The 18,935-nt window shown below is 43.4% G+C and overlaps 1 pseudogene; it reads left to right on the top strand.

Moving 5' to 3' along the window:
* The first annotated feature begins 859 nt into the window (after positions 1-859).
* On the top strand, positions 860-15,458 carry LOC123039276 (NAC domain-containing protein 82-like; annotated as a pseudogene).
* Positions 15,459-18,935: the final 3,477 nt, after the last annotated feature.

The raw sequence follows: 18,935 nt of genomic DNA, 5'->3' as shown, positions 1-18,935 counted from the left end.
TGTTCCAAAGCTTACGGGCTGTTTCTCCGGGTTATTGGATTATGTGACTTAGATCGTCTGCATCCGGAGGCCGGACATAGGTCCCTTGGAAATTGGCCTGGAAAGCATCCTCAAGTTCTTCCCAGCTTCCGATTGAATTTTCGGGGAGGCTTTTCAGCCAGTGCCGAGCTGGTCCTTTTAGCTTGAGGTGTAAATATTTAATGGCGTGGAGATCATCTCCGCGAGCCATGTGGATGTGAAGAATAAAGTCTTCTATCCAAACCGCGGGGTCGGTCGTTCCATCATATGCCTCGATGTTAACAGGTTTGAACCCTTTTAGAAAATCATGTTCCGGCACCTCATCGGTGAAGCATAGGGGGTGTGCTGCACCCCTGTATCTGGCTGTGTCGTGAATTGGGTCTGACGGTTGTAATGTTCGGTATTGGTTCCAATCTGGTAAATGGCCGGCATAGATGGACCTGGTTTTGCCAGCTTTTTTGTCCAGGTCCTCACTTAGATCGTGTTTCTGGTCGTGGGCCGCGGCCTTCCTTCCTTTACGGGGAGGGGGTGCGGGCTTGTGTACGACATTGCTGGCCACTCTGTCTCGACCACGAGGTGGTCGGTCCGGCCTGTCGGCCGTATTGTTTTTCGGCGGTATGGGCACGATAGCCTCGTCGTCGAATTTGGGCAGCAACTTACATTTAGGATAAATCTTTGTTTGGTGGTTACCGCCGTATTTTTCCTCAGCGTCTAGCACTTCGTTCCATCTATCATTGATGTATCCTGTGCGGCTTTAAGCCGCTGCTTCTGCTTCTTCAGGCTCCCTGCAGTGGCGATAAGCCTTCGATGGAGGCGTTCTTGTTCTAATGGTTCTGCTGGGATGACGAATTCGTCGTCGCCCAGGCTGATCTCTTCTTCAGAGTGAGGCTGATAGTTGCTATCTTTGGCATCTCTATGGTTAGACAACATCTTCGGACTGTGTTCGCCATCCTCTCGCATGCCCTGCTCCAGCGCTGGGTCTACGGGGTCCTCGACTTGGTTCAGATTATCGTCGCCGTCCGTGATAATGTTGTTGTTTTTCTTTTTGCTGGATCAAGGTCGGTGCTTGGGACGCCGACGCTTAGGAGGTTCGTCGACAGGCATGCTGTTATCACCGTCAGCCTCATTCTCCTTTGGTGTGTCCACCATGTATATATCATATGATGATGTAGCCGTCCACTGCCCTAAAGTGGTGGTTTTTGTGTCTGCTCCTCTCCAGCATCGTCGTCCATATTGTCGATGTCTTCGGAGTCGTAATCGAGCGTGTCGGTTAAGTCCTCGACAGTGGCAATGAAGTGGGTGGTGGGTGGGCAACGAAGTTCTTCATCATCTGCTTCCCATTCGAGTCGGACATAGTTCGGCCAAGGGTCCCCCGACAAGGAGAGGGACTTCAATGAGTTTCATATGTCGCCAAAACATGAGTATTGGAAGATGTCCGCGGAGCTGAACTCCAAGACTGGCGCCCAATCAGGTTCGATGGACGCGGATGCACGCGGCCCGGAACCCATAGTCGGAGACGAGTCCTGGGTTCCGGTGATACAAGCCCAGCTCGGTGTTGGGTCTGTGTGCGGCTTGAGCGCCGCTGAGTCTGCGGCTTCCATGGCGGGGTTAAGCTTCCCATTTTCGAACAACGCAGTTCGCTCCGGCTCTAGGGCCAGGGCAGTCACAGGCGCTATCTCCTGCGTGCAGCCAGATGATAGATCTATGTCAAGTTCATCGTGATGGCCGAGGACAGCCGTCAGGGGCTCGAATCCGTCAAACATCAAGTCTCCGCGGATATCAGCCATAAAATTCAGGCTTCCAAATCTGACCTGATGGCCAGGGGCGTAGCTATCTATCTGCTCTAGATGGCCAACCGAGTTGGCCCGCAGTGCAAAGCCGCCGAATACGAAGATCTGTCCGGGGAGGAAGGTCTCCCCCTGGACTGCATTGTTGTAGATGATTGATGGAGCCATCAAGCCTATATTCGACGACATAGAGGAACTCTCAATGAAAGCACCAATGTCGGTGTCAAAACCGTCGGATCTCGGGTAGGGGGTCCCGAACTGTGCACCTAAGGCTAATGGTAACAGGAGGCGGGGGACACAATGTTTACCCAGGTTCGGGCCCTCTCTATGGAAGTAATACCCTACTTCCTGCTTGATTGATCTTGATGAATATGAGTATTACAAGAGTTGATCTACCACGAGATCATGGTGACTAAACCCTAGAAGTCTAGCCTATGAGATTATGATTGTTGTGGCTAAACCCTAGAAGTCTAAACCCTCCGGTTTATATAGAGGGGAGCTAGGGTTGTACAAAGTCGATTACAGAGAAAGAAATCTACATATCCGAATCGCCAAGCTTTCCTTCCAATCCAAGGAGAGTCCCATCCGGACACGGGATGAAGTCTTCTATCTTGTATCTTCATAGCCCAACAGTCCGGCCAAAGTATATAATCCGGCTGTCCGAGGACCCCTTAGTCCAGGACTCCCTCAATGAGCTCGCCCCAATGGCCAGTCCGAGATAGCAGGACAACAAAGGAAGGCGCAGATGAGCCTCCGGATGTCCACCATGTTGTGCATCGTCAAATCTACGGAGCTGGCAAGAGCGACGCTATCTTGGATGGGAAAAATACGAGTCCGCGAGCGATGAGACCACATTCTGATCATATCTCCACACCGGCGCGCTGAGGGGCCAAGCAGCTATAGCCAGGCGCGACAGATCCGATGATTCCGGGCACCAGCACCGCAGGTCAACACGCCAACGACCGAGGATCTCATGTTGTGCCCGAGAGCGTGTTGCTTAGCCTACACGGATACCGATGAGGCAACCGTTGATTTTACAAAGGCATGGTCGCTGTTGCCAATTCCGTGTTGATCGCACCCCGCCACAAGATAACGACGAAGCTGACACATCCGCGGCGGGCGCCGCCGTAGCGAGGCCAAGTAGAATGTGGGAGACCGCTGGCACTTGGGTCCCATGAAGGCCACTACTCTTCCGCTCACGTGGAAGCTAAGCTTGGCGGGCTGATCATCGTTAAATGATTAGCTGCATGCCCGCTTCAATGAGGCGGAGGCTATTTCCCTCCCCAGAAGCTTCATATTCCAGGGCTCACGACCATCCGATGAGCTTGCTTCGGACATAGGCAAGACATGTCGTGGGAAACGGGTGCGGATGATCATTTAGACTAGTTTAGAATAGGGTCTAGTTGAAAGATGTCATGAATGTAATGACTATGCTCTAATTTAGATGAAAATTATTTGATTTTATGTAAAAAAAATCCAAACTCCAATGAATATCGTTTGACTTATTTAAATTCCATTCTAAATATTACCAGATATTCACAACTAGCTTTAAACGGATTCCGCATGTGTGTCTGCACACTGAATCCTCATCTGTGCGTGACAGATACAGTGCCTAATTCAGAGGTCAACCTTCGTAGATATCCTAATCCTGCCGCGGTAGTAAAAATATATGGTCAACTTCTTCTTCCCTAGCGGGCTCGGTCTAGCATGCGAGGGCGCTTTTGAGAACGGGAGAAGCACCAGTCCTATCAATCAATCACGTAATAACTCTACTTCTCCAGCCCAAGGCATAGGGAATCATGGCATCCATCAGAGCTTATTTTTGGTTTGGGCTGGTTCAGAAGTGGGACCCGCCAAGAATAATACTCCTACTACAGGCTACAACAGTATAGAGGTAGTAGCTTCCTCTCGCACAGTGTAGCTTCCGTCCTTAGCTGGCTCCTTGCATGGCATTTTCGCCCATGCAATCAAATCCAGCGCCCCCCCGGCCCCTTCTTAGAAATCATTGGCCGGATTAGCTCATACCGACGATGGCTGAGCAACGTTCCATGGCGGAGTAAGTAGCTATTTCTTATTCTGACCCACCCTTTCGAGTCGATCGAAGCTGCATTTTGGGTTTGCGCTACGGTTGCCAACTCTCTTCGGCTCATTTTTTGCTCGATCTGCCACTCTGTTTTATTATTTCGTTCGCCTCTTGTTTGATCCTGTGTTTCAAGAACATTCTTTATGCAAGCTGGTCTGTTTACTTTGCTGGTGCGTTTGGATGGAGAGGCGGGGGTGAGAGAGACGTGCGTGTCGAGCGGCGCCCATGATGGTTTTTCCCCGGTTCTTGTAGATTCGGCGTGCCTCTGGTGGTGGCCACACCAGACGGCCACCCCGCCGTCCGTGGCTCTTCCCAACAGCCCCGACTCCATGCCCCACCATCTCCGACAAGATTCCGGTGGACTTTTTTCTAGTTTTTTTCTTCCCATCATCTCTGGCCTCACTGGCGCTTATCCCAAGGGTCCCCAGCCCGGCGGCACTCCTTCCAGTCGTCACCGACCAACGTATCTATAATTTTTGATTGTTTCATATTGTTATATTATCATTCTTGGGTGTTTTACAATTATTTTATAATTATTTTTTGGTACTAACCTATTGACATAGTGCCTAGTGCCAGTTGATGTTTTCTGGTTTTTTTACATCGTAGACAATCAATATCAAACGGAGTCCAAATGAAACGAAACTTGTTGTGGATTTTTATGGACCAGAAGACACCCAATGGGCCGAAGAAGCACCTGGGGGGTGCCTCGAGGGGGCACAACCCACCAGGGCGCGTCTGGCCCCTAGGCGCGCCCAGGTGGGTTGTGCCCAGCTCGGTGGCCTCCCACACCGCCTCTTTGCTCTGTAAATACCCCCAATATTCAAGAAACCATAGGGGAGTCGACGAAATTTTATTTCAGCCACCGCAAGTTCCAGAACCACCAGATCCAATCTAGACACCTTCACGGAGGGGTTCATCATCCTCATTGGTGCCTCTTCGATGGTGCGTGAGTAGTTTATTGTAGACCTATGGATCCGTAGTTAGTAGCTAGATGGCTTCCTCTCTCTCTTGTGATTCTCAATACAATGGTCTCTTAGAGATCTATTTGATGTAACTCTTTTTGCGGTGTGTTTGTTGGGATCCGATAAACTTTGAGTTTATGATCAGATCTATGTTTTTATCCACGAAACTTATTTGAGTCCTCTGTTATCTCTTATATGCATGATTGCTTATAGCCTTGTATTTTTTCTCAAATATTTGGGTTTTGTTTCGCCAACTTGATCTATTTATCTTGCAATGGGAAGAGGTGCTTTGTGATGGGTTCGATCTTACCGTGCTTGATCCTAGTGACAGAAGGGGAACCGACATGTATGTATCATTGCTATTAAGGATAACAAGATGGGGTCTATTTCTACATAAATAGATCTTGTTTACATCATGTCATCGTTCTTATTGCATTACTCCGTTTTTCCATGAACTTAATACACTAGATGCATGCTGGATAGAGGTCGATGTGTGGAGTAATAGTAGTAGATGCAGGAAGGAGTCGGTCTACTAATCTCTGACGTGATGCCTATATAATGATCACTGCCTGGATATCATCATGATTATTTGAAGTTCTATCAATTGCCCAACAGTAATTTGTTTACCTGTTGTATGCTATTTTCTTGAGAGAAGCTACTAGTGAAATCTATGGACCCCGGGTCTCTTCTTTATTATATTTGCCTTCGCGAGCTATTTTTATTTGCTTTTATTTTCAGATTTATATTTCCAAAAACCCAAAAATACATTGATGCACTTTATTTTATTTTGCGTTTATTCAAGATCTATTTATCCAATCTATCATATTTTTATCTCGTCTACTTGCCAATTTCTGGCGCCGTTACCCAAAAGGGATTGACAACCCCTTTAATACGTCGCGTTGTGAGTATTTGTTATTTGTGTGCAGGTGTCGTTCACGTAGTGTTCCATGGTTCTCCTACTGGTTCGATAATCTTGGTCTCATCACTAAGGGAAATACCTACCGTAGCTGTGCTGCATCATCTCTTCCTCTTTGAGGAAATACCGACGTATTTCAAGCCGGATCAAAAGGAATTTCTGGCTCCGTTGCCGGGAAGACATCATCAACATCTACCAGGTTTCTAATCACAAATCTCATCTCCTTGTAATTTACATTATTTGCCATTTGCCTCTCGTTTTCCTCTCCCCCACTTCACAAACATTTGCCGTTTTATTCACCATCTTTTTCGTTCACCATTTTCTTGCCGGATCTGTTTTTGAGTGCAATCTTATTACGTAGTCACAATGACTCAAGAGTACACCAAGTTGTGTGATTTCTCCAATACCAACAACAATGATTTTATTAGCACTCCGATTGCTCCTCCCGCCACTAGTGCGGAGTCTTATGATATTAATACCGCTTTGCTGAATCTTGTTATGAAAGATCAATTTTTTGGTATACCTATGAGGATGTCGCGTCCCATCTTAACACATTCGTGTAATTATGCGATATGGAAAAGAAAATATATGTGGACAATGATATTGTGAAGTTGAAAATATTCACGTTTCTTTGCAAGATCGTGCAAAAATTTGGTTATCTTCTTTGCCTCGCAATAGTATTGATTCTTGGGATAAGTGCAAAGATGCTTTTATTACTAAGTACTTTCCGCCCGCGAAAATTATTTCCCTAAAACCTAGATCATGAATTTCAAGCAACTTGAACATCAGCATGTTGCACAATCTTGGGAAAGGATGAAATTGATGCTAAGGAATTGCCCAACTCATGGGTTAAATCTTTGGATGATCATACAAAAAATTTATGCAGGGTTGAATTTTGTTTCTCGTAATCTTTTGGATTCCGCCATGGGTGGTACTTTTATGGAAATTAATTTGGGTGAAGCCATGAAATTTCTTGATAATATTATGGCAAATTATTCACTATGACATACCAAAAAAGCTCCTACTAGTAAAAAAGTTAATTCGGTTGAAGAATTTTCTTCTTAGAGTGAAAAAGTTGATGCTCTTATGAAATTGGTTGCTAATAAAAATGCTCCTATTGATTTTGATGATGTGCCTTTGTCTACTTTGATTGAACAAAATGGTGATGCCATATATGTGAATTTTATCTCGCGAAACAATTTCAATAACAATGCTTATAGAGGTAATTTTAATCCTAGGCCTTTTCCTAGTAATTCCTCTAATAATTATGGTAATTCCTATGGTAATCCTTCTTATAATAATAATAGGAACACCTCTTATCTTGAGAATAATATTAAAGAATTTATCAATACTCAAAAAGTTTTCAATGCTACAATAGAAGAAAAGCTGAATAAGATTGATGATATGTCTAGAAGTATTGATAGAATTTCTCATGATGTAGAAAATCTCAAGATGAAATTTTTTGTGCCTAAGGTTGAGGAATCAATTAAAGCCCTTTATGTTTCTATACATGAAAGTAAGAAAAGAACCGTTATGCTTAGATCTAGAAGATAATTTTTAGAAAAAGAGTTTGCTAGTGATTGCCTCCATAAAAGTGATGAAGATATTAAAATGATTGGTGTTTCTTCCATTGATTCTTTGTTTAGTAAAATTAAGATTGATAATGAAGGGACTGAAGAAGAGTCAACTGTAGCTAGAAGGCGTCCCGATAATTTGGAGGGTGCAAATCTTGTTGAGAAAATTGATAAAAGCGGGTTTGAAGAGGTCAAAACTTTAACTAGTGATGTGCCCACTCTTTTGGTTTGCAAAGACTTTAATTATGATAGTTTCTCTTTGATTGATTGTATTTCTTTGTTGCATTCCATGATAAATTCATCCCATGCTTATGAACTAAATAAAGCTTTTACTAAACATATTGTTGATGCTATGATGAAAGCTTTAGAAGAAAAACTGGAATTAGAAGTTTCAGTTCCTAGAAAATTACATGATGAGTGGGAACCTAGGTCAAGATTAAAAATTATGAGTGTTTTTCTTTATGTGACTTGGGTGCTAGTGTTTCTACAATTCCGAAATCTTTATGTGATGTGTTTGGTATTACCGATATTGAAGAGTGTTCTTTAAATTTGCACTTGGCGGATTCTACTATTAAAAAGCCTATGGGAAGAATTAATGATGTTCTTATTCATGAAAATAGGAATTATGTGCCCATAGATTTTATTTTTCTTGATATTGATTGCAATCCATCTTGTCCAATTATTCTTGGTAGACCATTTTTACGCACTATTGGTGCCGTGATTGATATGAAAGAAGGCAATATTAAATTTTAGTTTCCACTAAAGAAGGGTATAGAACACTTCCCTAGGACAAGAATTAGGCCACCATATGAATCCATCATGAGGGCATCTTATGGATTTAAAAATAAAGATGACAATACTTAGATCCTTTGCATTATGCCTAGCTAAGGGCATAAAATGATAGCGCTTGTTGGGAGGCAACCCATTGAATAAAATTTATTTTTGTATTTTTTTTCTGTTCTTGAGTGTTTGCAAAATTATGCTAATGTTATGATTGTGTTTTTCATGTTTTAATTAGTGTTTGTGCCAAGTAAAGCCTTTAGGATCTTGTTGGGTGATAGTTAATTTGATCTTCTTAGAAAACAGAAACTTTTGCGTCCAGAAAAACAATTTTCAAAAATCACAAAATCGAAGAATGCTTCTGAATGTTTTAGACAAGATTGATATACAAATTGCCTACATCATCCTAATTTCTCAGAATTTTTGGAGTTACAGAAGTATTCGAAGTATTCAGATTGCTACAAACTATTCTGTTTTTGACAGATTCTGTTTTCTTTGTGTTGTGTGCTTCTTTTAATGATTCTATGGTTTCCTTTGAAGAGTTTTTGCCATAGAAAAGTTGGAATATGGTAGATATAATGCAAAAGTAAAATATGAATGGGTTTGCAACACTAATTATAGTAGTGATTTGCTTTCTTGTACTAACGGATCTCACGAAGGTTTTGTTGAGTTTTGTGTGATTGAAGTTTTCAAGTTTTGGGTGAGATCGCGATGGATGAAGGAATAAGGATTAGCAAAAGTCTAAGATTGGGGATGCCCTTGGCACCCCAAGATAATATTAAAGAAGTATAAAGCAACTAAGCTTGGGGATGCCCGAGTGGCTTCCCCTCTTTCTTCTAACAACCATCGGTATTTTACTTGGAACTCTATTTTTATTCGTCACATATCATGAGTTTTTCTTGGAGCGTATTATATGATATGAGTCTTTGCTTGTTTTGATTTTTATTTTTTGTCATGAATCCTTGCTGGACACACCTTGTAGCGGCCACGATCCCAATGGACCGAAGTCTCTGTGCTTAAGTGCCATCCCTGGACCGGTATGCTGACACACACAGTAGTTGAGGAATTATAGCAGAGTTCAAGCACACACTTATTACATCGAGGTCCTCATAAAGAGTATCTGCTATACAAATAATACGGCTGAAGGCCATCTAAACTAAATAACTGCGGAAGCTTCAAAGATAAATAAGTCCATCAACTCCAACGGCATAGCTGAGTGGATGACAACGACCTATCGCACCTTATTCGTCGTCGGTAAAGTCTGCAACATGAGACATTGCAGTCGTGTAGGTCAGGACATTGAATATGCTAGCAGAGTTACACTGTAAAGCAATGAATGCAAGAAACTATATCTGCATGCATATTTGGCTGGTGGAGGCTCTAAGTTTAATGTTTTTGCATAAATCTAATTTTTTCCTACAACAAAGGAATAAATTTTATTTGCTACAAAGTTATACCAATATTTGAGAAGGTTCCTCCAACCTAAATCCCAGTAATCAAGTATCATCAGTAAACCCAATTCACTTAATTAACGAGTGATGACATCAACAATAATATCCACTTCTAGATACTCAAGATGTCCATAACCGGGGACACGGCTAACCATGATTAGTTTATACACTTTGTAGAGGTTGTGCACTTTTCTTCATAAGACTCGACCGCATCCATGATCGGAAGATCAAGACATAGTCTTTCTGAAGCATCAACTCTCTACTCTGGGTAGACCGGTACACCTACTTTCCCCTACATCTTCTAGTCCACCTCTTCAAGAGCTCACACAACTTACTTAACTATGCCAGAGCCCATAATGGCTTGTGGCTGCACACGGAAGTTTCTAGGCATGAAATATCATATGATCCCTTTGAGCCTGGGTGGCGAACCGAGGAAAAATCACACGGGTACTCCGGGATTTCCCAATGGGTAAGCACTGGTTTCTCCAGGTGCCCCAACCAATCCACCCGGATATGTATTAAAGTTGCCACCTTAATGTTATCCAAAATTATTAACTCTCACAACTTTCATGTATATCACGATCCAGTCCCCGTCTACGAGCATGGCTAAGCAATATATAAGCATAACGTATATTCCTGGGGTGATCAAAGGAATTAGGTTCCTACCTCAAGTACTACAACCAAACCACATGTTCCCAATCCTACTCATGCAAAATATTTGAGGGGCAATACTAATGCAGAGTGAAAACTGGGTATAGAAGAGTATGATCAAAGTGTAACTTGCCTTGCTGACGATCAGAAAACTCTAGGGATTCATAGTAACAAGCTTCACACTCCAGAAAATCTAGCATAGACAAACAGTAGCATACATAAGCAATCAATCAAAAGATGCAAAGAGAAATCGAGAAAAGATTCAAATAAAACTCGAAACAAGAAAATAACTAAACAGAAAAAATTCTATCAACATTATTTTTATGTGAATTAGATCTTAACAGTAGATATAAGTGATTAGTTACGATGCAAAAAGAATCAACTCAAACGGAGCTACGAAACTCAAGATACAGACAAAACATGATCGAATGCTAATCTGAACTAAACTCAAATTTTAAATTGCCAAGATCATGTTCAAGTTGGGTTACCGGATAGAGGGAAATGTTATGAAGAATTAGGCGTTGGTTTCACCTAATTTGGATAAACGAGCTAAAAGTTACGCTAGGTTGAAGATCAGGGGCTAAATTGCGATAAAAGTATTCGTGAATAGGTCCCTGGATGAAAATAAACAAAAAAAAGAAAAATCTATCGAACGAACGTCCACTAACAGAGACTAATGAACCAATTCGTTCGTTAACAGAACCAGTCGGGTGAACGCTTTTTATATAACCAACTAAAAAAACGAACCGATCTAAACCTATAAACTGAAAAAAATAAACCGGCAAACCGGATCGGTTTTTACCGGTTCGGGAGGGTTCGGCCGACGGCAGTCTCCGGGCGAGGCATCGTCGGGTGCGAGACGGGCGGCGGCTCCGGCAGTGGGTGGCGTCAGCGGCGAGGCAGGGCACAAGCGGCAGCGGCAGGCGGCGGCGCGGGCGGCGCGAGGCTGCGGCGGCGATGGTTGCGGCTAGCAGCGGTGGCTTGGATGAGGTGAAGGCGGCGGGGCTCAGGCGACTTATAAAGAGGTCGGGGGCGAGGTGGGTTGCGGCAGGGGGCGGTCGGGGTGGCTCCGACCCGGACTCCTGCCGGAGTGCGGCGAGGACACGGGTAGCGGTGGCGGTTGCGAGCTGGGCTGAGGCCTGGCTTCGGCCGGGCCGGCCCAGTTTTGGCGCGCGCCTTCTTTTTGAAACAACGCCGCAAAGAAAAATCTTAATAAAAATAAAAATAAAAATCCTAAAATTCCAGAAACAATTTTCACCATCCCCTCCTAATATTTGGGACAATGTGAACATTTTTCTTGACTAAATGCAATTTTTAAGGAATTTTTATTTCTGTGCCCTTGGTTCTTTAACTCTATTCTTGGCGCGTGGCAGAGGAGATGTCAGTCTGACGGAGCGATGACTGTGAGATCGTCGGAGAGCAGAGCAGAGCAGCCCAGTGTGACGCCGCCGACGTAATTCTGGCCAGGTTTCCCTCGTCGTTGCAGTGGCTGGCGGTGCTCTTTTTTCTTTTCTTTTTGGGACTAGGATGGCGGAGGGGCCTTCCTCTAGAAGGAAACAGTGAAGTGAAGTTCTCGGGGAAAATAAGACGGAAGCAGAGAAGTGCAGCGCGCCTGAATCCGGCCCGCTTGTACTCTTCGTTGCAGCGGCGGAGCAGGGGTTTCACGATCGATCTGCTTGAGGTGGTGGTGGAGCCGTGGAGGAGGAAGCAGACAAGGGTTCTGTTCCGTTTAGCTCTGTTCTGTTTAGTGGAGACTGATCTGGTCGCACGAAGATTGCAGATTTGTGCTGTTGGATCGTCGACGTTTCTTTGTGACATCTCGAACATGTTCGCTGTTGGGCCCTCTATCTCTATCTGCCAGTGAAAACTTATTCACAACTCTTCTGCTTAGTCTCGCTGTTTAATGTTTGCTGATTCAGGATTTAACTTATTCAGGTTTCTGTTTGCTGCAGGTTTAACGGGAGCGTCATAGGCTCCACTGCTGCTCGCTGCAAACTGTCGGTGACACTCTGCCAACCTGATCATCATTCGATATGTTGCTTGTTGTTAAATCATTGGCTGTGCAGATCAATGGGCTTGCTCTGCGTTACTCTCCTATTTTCTTCTGAAACATAACAATGCAATCGAATTTATATTTGTCTCGGGCTAAATACGTTGAAAATAGCAATGCAAGGCAAAAGATTTGTAAACAAGTGTTAATCAATCAAATTTATCATAATTAATTATATCTTCATTCCCATGGTTTTTCTACGAATTAGTGAACATGACTATCCTTGATTAGTGGGCTTTAAATATGTTTATGGCAGTTAATATCCTATGATTGAATGTAGAATCGAGATAGATGCCTGTCTGTGTAAACATTCTTTCATATATTTCCATTTAACTTAGTTGTTACATTCATCATGTTTTGTTGATCAAATTTATTATCTGTTAGGCATCAAAAGATTATTAGTACTAAAATTGATTTATCCCGCAGATTCATCAGGTCATTGGTCACGACAATCGTTGTGGTGATAAGAAACCCAACTCATCCCCCGCCTATCAAGTTTGAGTGCCCAAACTGCAAATACTGCATTGATAATAGTGATGTAAGTACCGTTAACTATTTAACATGTCTGTTGCATTTACTTTTATGCTAGTTTCTCTTCTAGTTTCCAACCATTAAAATAAGGACATTCTACAATCCGGGTGAATTTGCACAACCTATTAGAATATTTCAAGGTGCATAATCGATCTACCGAGGACCAACCAATCACACAAATCACGACAACAAGATTTGTTAACGAGGTTCACCAAACATCGGCTAATCCCAGGGCATGACTACATTGCGCTCCTCCCCATTGATACCGCTACAATACTACACCCTAGGCGCCCAGGGGCCGACACATGCCGGCGACTCTTCCTGCGTGCATGTGTTATTATGTTGGCATATGTTAGATTATGTGTCTAGCCCACATTATATAGGAGCCATAGGATACAAGTGTCTTATTAGGGTACGACTCCATACCATGTCGACATACACACAGTACGACTCAGAGTCCAAATATAACCTACATTGTACATAATATTCTGCACAACCCCAATGGTACCTTTTTTTTTCCGTTGTATACCCCTCCTCCCTCCCGATTTCCGATGCCATTTATTACTAACACACACCATCATAACAAGAATACACGACCCTATGTTCCTAAATAGTGGTATCGTAGCTTTTTATTTGTGTCTTGGTGGAAGGTGTAAAACATCATGATTTTTTGGAATCTTGCGGTTGCACTTCATGCTTTGTATTGCAGGTTTTATCACAGTGGCCAGGACTCCCCACTGGTGTTAAATTTGATCCAACTGATCTCGAACTGCTTGAACATTTGGAAGGAAAGGTTGGCAGGGCACCGTCCCATGTACTAATAGATGATTTTATTCCAACCATAGAGGAGGCCGAGGAATCTGCTATACACATCCAGAAAATCTCCCTGATACATGATTCTTATTTTAGACTTGTTATCATCATGGCCTTCTGAATTAAATAACTAGCTCAGACTATTCGGAGTAATTCTTGGTCAGTTAACTCACCTACGCCTGTAGGTACCAAGATGGATAGGAGAAACAATCATTTCTTCCACAAAATATCAAATGCGTACGATGTTGGCCAGCGTAAGCGTCGCAAGATTAGCAACAGTGACCACGCTGTTTGTGATGTCCATTTCAGATGGCAAAAAACTGGAAAATCCAAACATATCTTAGATAATAATGGTTTAATAAAAGGGTGGAAAAAAATATTGGTTCTTTGCATGCGTTCTAGGAAAGACGGTATCACCTTGAATAAAGAAAAAACTAATTGGACGATACATCAGTATCACCTTGGGGTAGATCAAGATGAAAAGCACGGGGAGCTTGTTGTTTCCAAAGTCTTTTATCAGTCAAAGAAACCAGGGCAGCCTGTAATGTGCCCTGTTAATGAAGAATCTGATCCATTTGCTAGGGAAATCGATCCTACAACCCCAATGACATACCCTCCGCAGCATCGTCCCCTAAACAGTAGCCCATCCAGAACCGAGTAGAATCAGGTAAATCTTCATTGACCAATGAAACTGTCATCAACTTTGTGAAAGCTTTTGTCTAACTTTGTGGGCATGTTATAAAATAATTTGGCTTGTAGAATTATAGAGTATAGATCTACAATACTGATATGTGGATGAGTTATTGGGAGCCCCCGAAACAATGCCTTGCAATACTAGGATCCCACCGTTTGAACAGTTTATTCTCAATTGTAGGTTCATGTAGTACAGATGCTATATACTGTACAAACTTGATGTAGAGGCCGGGAGGTTATCCTCCTTTTGAAAAAAAATACTGTACAAAAATAACAATATACTCCTACTACACATGAAAACTTTCTCTGCATGTTAAGAGTGCATCCAACAGTCTCACAAAAATATCAGAAGCTTTTAATTCCTTATAAAGATCAATGCTTAGCAACTTAGAGTGGTACTGTATATTATCAAGCCTTCAAACTCCTTCACTACCTGATTACTACAATAAACCTTTGAGCTTGTGTGTCAGTCTTTTCATGAACCCAAATCACATCTTAAATAGGACATGCATTTTACCTTTTATGCTGCTAAGATAACCCCCTCAAGTATTGTGCTGTCACCTTGTAAACTGTTTTTCTTTTTGCGGGTGACCTTGTAAACTGTTATAACTTACAACTCTTTCATTTCATTGTCATTCATGTTACCACTGCGATTGTGAAAGGAAGAGGACGCAGCACTATCTGGCACGGACGAACGCCCGTCACGCGGTGCAACCTCTGACGCCGCGTACCCTGAGATGCAACCTTTTCCTCTTGACCTGGATGCTCTCCAGGGGTTGCCCGACCCCGGAACGCCTCCAGGTTTCCCCCTTATGGCCTCTTGGCTCGCTGGAACCCCATCGCATGCCGTGGAGGACGCACCGCTGTCTGGCCTGGATGAACGCCTGTCACGCGGCAGAACCCCGGACGCCGCCTACCCTGACCCTGAGGGGCAGCCCCTGCCTCTTGACGCGGAGGCGCTCCAGGGGTTCCCCGACCTCGGAACGCCTCCGGATAACTTCCTCGTAAGTGCACCGAGTGCCACCGCATTTTCTGGTGCATTTCTCATGGCTCATCTCCTTGTCTTGCGTGTGTTTACTGCAGGACTTGCAGTTCGGGTTGCAGGACATCTGGCCGGACAACATGTTTATAGGGGAGGAGGGGTTTTGAAGCAGCGGAGCAACAAGAATAGGCTGTTTTTTCTCATGATGTAGTGTGTTGTACTATATCTGTGCATGAACGATGGATCGCCGAGAAAATTTTGCATATGATCCTGGAGCTTGCCGATGAGTTTAGCTTGGCTATGTTTACTGTTTGTAGTAGTAGCAGAATTTTTTTTTTCTTCAAATGTAGGAGCGTCGCTCCCAATTGCATAACCATGAAACTGATAAACAACAGTTAGTCCCTCAAAAGTGTTTGAAACTTATTTTACTTATTCACCTCTGGTTTCGCCAAGTTTGCTAAGTTTCTAGGGAACTCGGTAAAACCTAAAAAAACTCAGGCTCTGCGTTTTCTGACTTCGTTCTCGACAAAGGGGACTCGGCTGGCCTGGTCGGCGATCGTTAATATTGTCGAGTTCTTATTATCGGAAACTCGGTAAATAGTTAAATGACAATCGTCAAGTATCTGAGAAAGAGAATTCGGCAAACAAAGGGTGGTAGATGGGACGGTCCGTTAATGGCGGTGCCACGTGTGGCACAAATGTTTTCCGAGTTTCAACTCGGTAGACTAACGACACACCGTGCAGTGCTGACGCGTGACACATATCCTATTGCCAAATTGAGTGTCGGCAATCGCAAAACTGTAAAGAATATTTCTTTTCCTTTTTTTGGGTAGCCCTCCATAAAAATCAATATATATACATCATTTGATCACACACATATATCACAACATTCAAGTATAACTGCGCACATTTACCATAACATCAGACGGCAACAGCAAGCGATATGGCCATAATTCTGACACATAGCTCAAACACAAAGTGCATATATAGAGAAGTTCACACATGAGTGCATACATAGAGAGGTTCAACAAGAACTAAAACAACCTTTACAAAAAAGAACTAAAACATGACATTTGTATATTGCCCATTTTAATCTCTAACAAACTCCGGATCTCTACCCAGGCATTGAACTAGTCACACTACTTATAATCAACATCGCCATTATTCTTCTCGGTACTATATCTGTAGGTTAAAATCCCCTCCAATTAGGGTTGAGATAGGGCAACCAACAAACAAAGAGTGAAGTTCAGAAAGAAAAGCCTCCTTGCCAGACTCATAGGCAGAGCCATAAACCACTATAATACTAAAAGTAGTATCATTGGCCCTAGTTCTAACTACAAAAGAGACATAAAATTACTCAACAACCCAACTAATAAACCTCAAAGAGGTAAGAGTGTACTCCCATCAGGATGCTTCTAGGTGAGCCTAAGGTAGACAACATGTTCCAAGAAAACAAGCTACCCCCTACTAGAGATTTCAAAAAAAAAACTGCAATCATTTACTTTTTAGTTTCTTGCAACCATATAATAGAAGGATTTGCTTTAGCAAAAAGATCAATAAGATTATGTAGTCATTTTACTAGCATCCCTGGATTGGATCTTGACCCTCACCACTTCATATAAATTTTTAAACATGCCTGACCATTCAAAATCTAAAAGGAGGCCAAAGGCAAAAACAATTTGGTCTAGAATATCTCATTCACACCAATCATGTTGTAGACCTCTAAGCTGTATTCAGACTTCTTGCAAATGAGCAGCAACCTCATAAGACCCATTGTAGACCTCTACATTAAGTGTAACCCCCCTTAGTGAGCCCAAAGCATGGGTACCTAGCTACATCAGCACCCCTTGATAGTAGGAGGGAACTTGACAAGAAGAGTCCACTTGATGGTGTCCTGGACTAAGGGGTACCAACCTAGTTGGCCCACGATCCATGGGTCGAGCTTATGGCTCACCAACATCACAAGGAAGGACTCCGGAAGCCTCGAACCCTGGTGTGATCAAGATGGACTATATTGAAGTCTTGATGTGTACTCCAAGGGTTGTTTTGGTAACCGACCATGTGTAACCCTCGATACCCAAAGTACGTATATAAGTTGAGGGGTTTAGCCCGTGGAGGGACGATCAAAATTACTCGCCTTAGGGTTAGAACACAATATACGATCTCAAGGTATATCAAGCCTATACTCGATACATCGATACATCATCATAAATACAATAAGAGAAGGACGTGGGGTTTTACCTCATCGAGAGGGCCCGAACCAGCGTAAACACTATGTTGTCTCTCTCCTGTTACCCATCGATTTGAGATCCACAGCTCGGGGACCCCTACCCAAGATTTGCCAGTTTTAGTACCGAAACCACTCATCTAATTGCCTTATTTTTCTAGGCCAATTAGTTTTGTAGGTCACTCCAAATTCTTGAGCCAGCTTCTCCTTAGAAATGTCACCATCCTCTAGAGACACAATCCTGACGTTCTTACAACTACTTTCCTGGACTCAGAAATTGCTCCTAGCTCAATGCGGTGGAACCCTAGACCTATAGTAGCACTGCCTACATACTTGGCCAGATGATGAGCTTGATTTCTGATAGGGCAATCTCCAACATCATGATTACTCTTTTTGCAGATGAAACAAACCTTCTATACTAGACAAGCATTTTCGTGGTAACCAGATTCACCATGGTTATAGTAAATAACATGAGAGTATACCTCATGAACATGTACATGAGCTATAAGTTGATCTATGGGCTTATCTGCAACCCCTGCAACTACATTCTTATTCTTGTGATGCTTCTTAATGTTTCTCCTTGGATTTTTCCTCTGTTGCTACCCAGGTGGCTGCAGATTCATTTGCTCCTTCTGGTTTGGGCGGAACCGTTGCTTCCCCATATCCATGCCCTTACAGGGCCCTTCCGGAGGCATCTGCCATTGACCTTCTTGGAAGGGGGGAACTGGGTCCTTGGTAGGGTTGGAACTGCACTCATGGAGGATGAGGAGCTTGGTATCCAAAGCCAGGACCTAGAGGAGCAAAGCCAAATTGCATACATGGTCCTGCTACTGGTTGCAATGCATTAGTTGTCATTAATCTTGAGTCTATTGTTGTTGCCCTCCATGGTTGCCTCCACCCAACATCCCTCCTGAACCCTCTACCATTTGCCATCTCCTCTATCTGACAAGCTAGATGAATGGGTAGGCTGATCTTGTGGCAGGCACCACAACTTCGTAAGGGTGGGTGGGGAAGCAATCCTTCACAAAGAAGAAACCATACGACACGAGCTCACTTATGACCCAAGCTAGACCCCTAGGAGAAGAGGAAGTGGTGGCAGCGGTGGAGGCACCGTCGATCTGCAGTGGAGGGGAACCCTAGGTGCGTTTGTTGAATTCCTCTTCCTTAGGCCCAGTGCCCTAAGAGAAACGCTCCCAAAATATCATCAACGATGTCACCAACATTTTGAATAGAGCCAACCGCGCCCTCTGAGGTTCCGTAGCCGTGGCCGCTCTCCGGAAGTTTCTACACGCAATGACCTAAAAACGCTCTCGTCACACTCACTCGATAGAAAATGTCCTAGGATGTAGCACATGGGTGATCCGCACTACACCCCCTACTACATTCAGGAACAACAGGGGTGAAATCCTGACACTAG

This window comes from Triticum aestivum, chromosome 2B, assembly GCF_018294505.1.
Source record: "Triticum aestivum cultivar Chinese Spring chromosome 2B, IWGSC CS RefSeq v2.1, whole genome shotgun sequence".
NCBI classification, from domain to species: Eukaryota; Viridiplantae; Streptophyta; class Magnoliopsida; order Poales; family Poaceae; genus Triticum; species Triticum aestivum.
The sequence above is the reverse complement of the archived record's forward strand: the minus strand, read 5'-3'. Positions and strand labels throughout refer to the sequence as shown.